Raw genomic sequence first — 4,021 nt, 5'->3', positions numbered from 1 at the left:
TCCAGCTGAAATGGAAGGATGCTAATCAGTGACATGAAAACATGTTAAATATACAGTACACTGGTAGGGGCACCTGGGTGGCTCAGTTGGTGAAGCATCTGACTTTGGCTCAGGTCACGATCTCATGGTTTATGGGTTCAAGCCCTGTGTCTGACAGCTCAGAGTCTGGAGCCTGCTTCGGATTCTGTGTCTCTTGTCTCTCTGTCCCTCCACCACTCATGCTCTGTCTCCGTCTGTCTCTCTCTCTAAAAAATAAATAAATCTTAAACAATACGTCTGACTCACTGGTAAGGTAAGGGCATTGTCAAATTCACAATACTCTGATACTCTCCAATGGTGGTGTCTTAATCATTTATCTCTAGTGCAAAAGTTAAAGGACAAGAGTATTAAAAATAACTATCACTACAGTAATTTTAATAGGTGTGAAATATAAAGAGATGTGAAATGTGTGATAAAAACATAAAAGGCAGGGGGCCTAAAAGGGTCACATTTTTGTATGCAATCAAAGTTGTTACCAGCTTAAAATCTCTATACGATGCTTCATGAAAGCCTCATGACAACCACAACGAAAAGGTAAAGTAGGTGTAGTATTTATACTTATGCCAGAGCAAATAGACTTTAAGTAAAACAGCAACAACAAAAAACTGTAACCAGAGACAAACAAGGTCAGTATATAAAAAATGAAGGAGTCAATTCATCAGGAGGATATAACAATTAGATATGCACCCAATGCGAAGCACCTAAATCTAGTAAGCAAATAATAGCAAATCTAAAGTGAAAAATCGGACAATATAATGACAGGAGGCAATTTTAACACCTGATTTGCAACAAAGGGTGGGCCATCCAGACAAAAATATCAATAAGGAAATTTTGGACTTGAGCTATACTTTAGACCAAATGGAGCTAACTGGAAGATACAGAATATTTCGTCTAGCTGTGGCAGGATTCAGATTCTTCTCATGTGCACACGGAACATATGCCAGGAGAGATGATATGTTAGATCACACACAAGATTATCTTATTATTTAAGAAGATTTAAATAGAAATCATATCAAGTATCTTTTCTGAGCACAACGGTGCGAAACTAGAAGTTAGTAACGGGAGGAAAACCGTAAAATTCGCAAGTATATAGAAATTAAACAACACACTCCTGAATAACCGATGGTTCGAAGGTGAAGTTGAAAGAGGAATCAAAAAAGGTCTTGAAATAAATGACAGTGGAAACAAACTGTAACAAAACTTATGGGATACAGCAACTAGAGCTGTAAGAGGGAAGTTTATGGTCGTAAACACCTACGTTAAGAAAAAAACCGGAAGTAAATGGCCTAACTGTATACCGAAGGAACTCGAAAAAGAGGAACAAAGAAAGTATTAGAGAAGGAAGGAAAAAACAAACATCAAGGAAGAAATAAATGAAATAGAACCAGGGAAAACAGAAAATATTGGATTTTTGAGAAAGTAAACAAACTTGGCAAACCTCTAGCTTGACTTACCAACAGAAAAAGAAAGAACTCAGGTGAACAAGGTCATAAACAAAAGAGAAGACATTACAGATGACACCACAGGGACACAAAGGTCATAGAAGACTATTATGACAAAGTACCTGCCAGCCAACTGGACAACCAGGAAGGAAGGGGCAAATTCCTGGATAATACCAATAAATGCATAAAACCAAGACCGAATCATGAAGAAATGGCAAAACTGACCGACCAATAACAAATAAGGAGACGGCATCATTATCAGAAACGCGTCAGAAAGACAAGTCCAAGAAGAGTTGGCTTCACAGGTGAATTCTACCAAACATTGAATGAAGAATGACACCCCTTCTCAAAATTTTTCCAAATAGTGAAGAAGAGGGAACCCCTCCAACCTCTTGTTATGAAGCCAGCCACCAATTTGAGCAGGGGGATGTCGGGGCGGGGGGGGGGGGTGTGTGTTTAAAAACAGGTGCTTGGTGGAGTGAGGTAGGCAAATTAGGAATGAGAATTAGGGAGACAGGGTCATGAACCTCAGGGCCCTTTGTCTGAGGCTGTGTTTTAGGGAGAATGTTCCAGTGTCCAGCAGGAGAGAAAGATAATACAATAAATAAAAATTTTAAAATGCTAAGCAGGTGCCTCTGTTATTGGTACTGAAAGACTCATAAATATCCTAATGTCAGTATCCAAATCCTGAAATTGGGTCCGACTGGATATACAGCTCCAGTTCCTGACATTGCTGCTAATTGACAGTCTCTGCTTCTAGAATTTACTGGATGCTTAACTACATGGATCGTGGGACTGGATATATCAGTAGAAAAATTTGGAATGTATTTTTAAGTTTGTGCCCCTCTGTATACCTTCTCTTTTTTTTAATTTGAAGATAACACATTGAAGGCTACTGGGTCTGGCATCAGGTGAATGCATGGTCGTTTATTCTAACCGTGGCTCGTCCGTGTGCCCTGGGATGATCCAAGCTTCTCCGAGTCTCTGTGATCTTGTCTGTAAAATGCTATAAATGCTCATGTCTTATTTGTGGATCAGATGAAACGATGTTTATGAAATCCGCCTCTTTAAACTCTGTGTACAAAATAAATGTCTTTTTGTTGCCTTGTTGATTTCTTTGGACAACTCTCCCTTACTTTTTCCATTCATTTGTGTTGTATGTATTCTAACATTTCAATATTTATAACTTTCCTTTCTCGTTTTCCTTCTTTCTCTCTTTTCTCTCTCTCTCTACCTCTCTCTGTCTCTCTGTCTCTCTGTCTCTCTTTGTCTCATAGGTTGTCTTCTCTTTCAGAGCCTTTAGATATGGAGCCAACTTGATGTTTCCTCCAGACTTTTTACCATCTACCTTTAGGAAAGTATAACGCTCACATATTTGAGTTGCACGTGACATCCATCGCATAACTCGTAGTTGAGGGACATCATCAGTTTCTTCCCAGCCTCTCATGACTGTCGTATAACCAAACGCTTCTTAGTTGTTATTTGTCCAAGAGTAACAATAGTCTTCTACGTTATCATTTTCTGAGAATTAGTGGTTATCTGAACTGCTCTATTCAATCTGCTTTTCAATACTGTTTGGGTAAAATTCTCCCATTCCCCTACTCCTTCTGATTTCAGTTAAAATGTGTCTATAGCCATCAGACGTGTGAAGGTTCCCTAGGTGCCGGGAACCTTGAGAGGAGCACCTGCCAATATTTCATTTGTCCTTCAAGTAAGAAAAAGGCCCTGTCCTTCCCATATGTTTCGCAGGAGGGGGCTGGGGCTCCAAGAATCTTGGCAAGGTGGTCACAGACAGACCAGGGACGGGAATCGGGTCATCGAATTCCAGTCCCACTCTTTCCCTCTTAGGAGGTGATCGCACAGGAGATGGAAAGTTAACAACAAAACGTAATATTTCTGAAGGGATGAAGTGGCCAAAAGTAACTATGAAGCTTTATTTTCACTGAGGCTAATTTGCAAACCTTGAGAGCATATGGAACACAAAGATGATGATACAAGTATTCTAACTCACTGGACATTATTGACCTTTAAGTAAAATGGCATATATCAGCTGGTGACCAGGTACTTAACATTGTCATTTCTTCCTTCCTTACAGTATTATAGATCATTGGATCGTATGTAATTACCCATGAAATTGTCGGTGTTGTTTCATGACAGGTACTCAATAAAACCCCTGTGGTTGCCTAGAAAATGATTAACCTCTTCGTGGAACCACTTCGATGTAATATTTAATATATGTGACATAATATATGCATATATAACGTTAGTGCAGGGCATTTAAGAATATTCTATTTGTAGGTCAAAGTGTGTCCAGTATGACCTCATTGACTAACTTCATTAGTTTAAAATTTCAGGCTGAAATCAAGCAGTTATCTAAAATTATACGGCTTTTACCCACCGTACAACATGGATATTCATACCACCCCTCCATAAATGTTTGGTCCAGATCTTTCTTCCATTTAATGAAGTTTGACAATTTGTGACAGGGTAGAAAGGAAATTCATTATATTTAGTAATAGAAAACCTATTTCTCATTTTTC

This window comes from Panthera uncia, assembly GCF_023721935.1.
Source record: "Panthera uncia isolate 11264 chromosome D3 unlocalized genomic scaffold, Puncia_PCG_1.0 HiC_scaffold_8, whole genome shotgun sequence".
In the NCBI taxonomy this organism is placed as follows: domain Eukaryota; kingdom Metazoa; phylum Chordata; class Mammalia; order Carnivora; family Felidae; genus Panthera; species Panthera uncia.
This window is presented reverse-complemented; position numbering follows the sequence as displayed.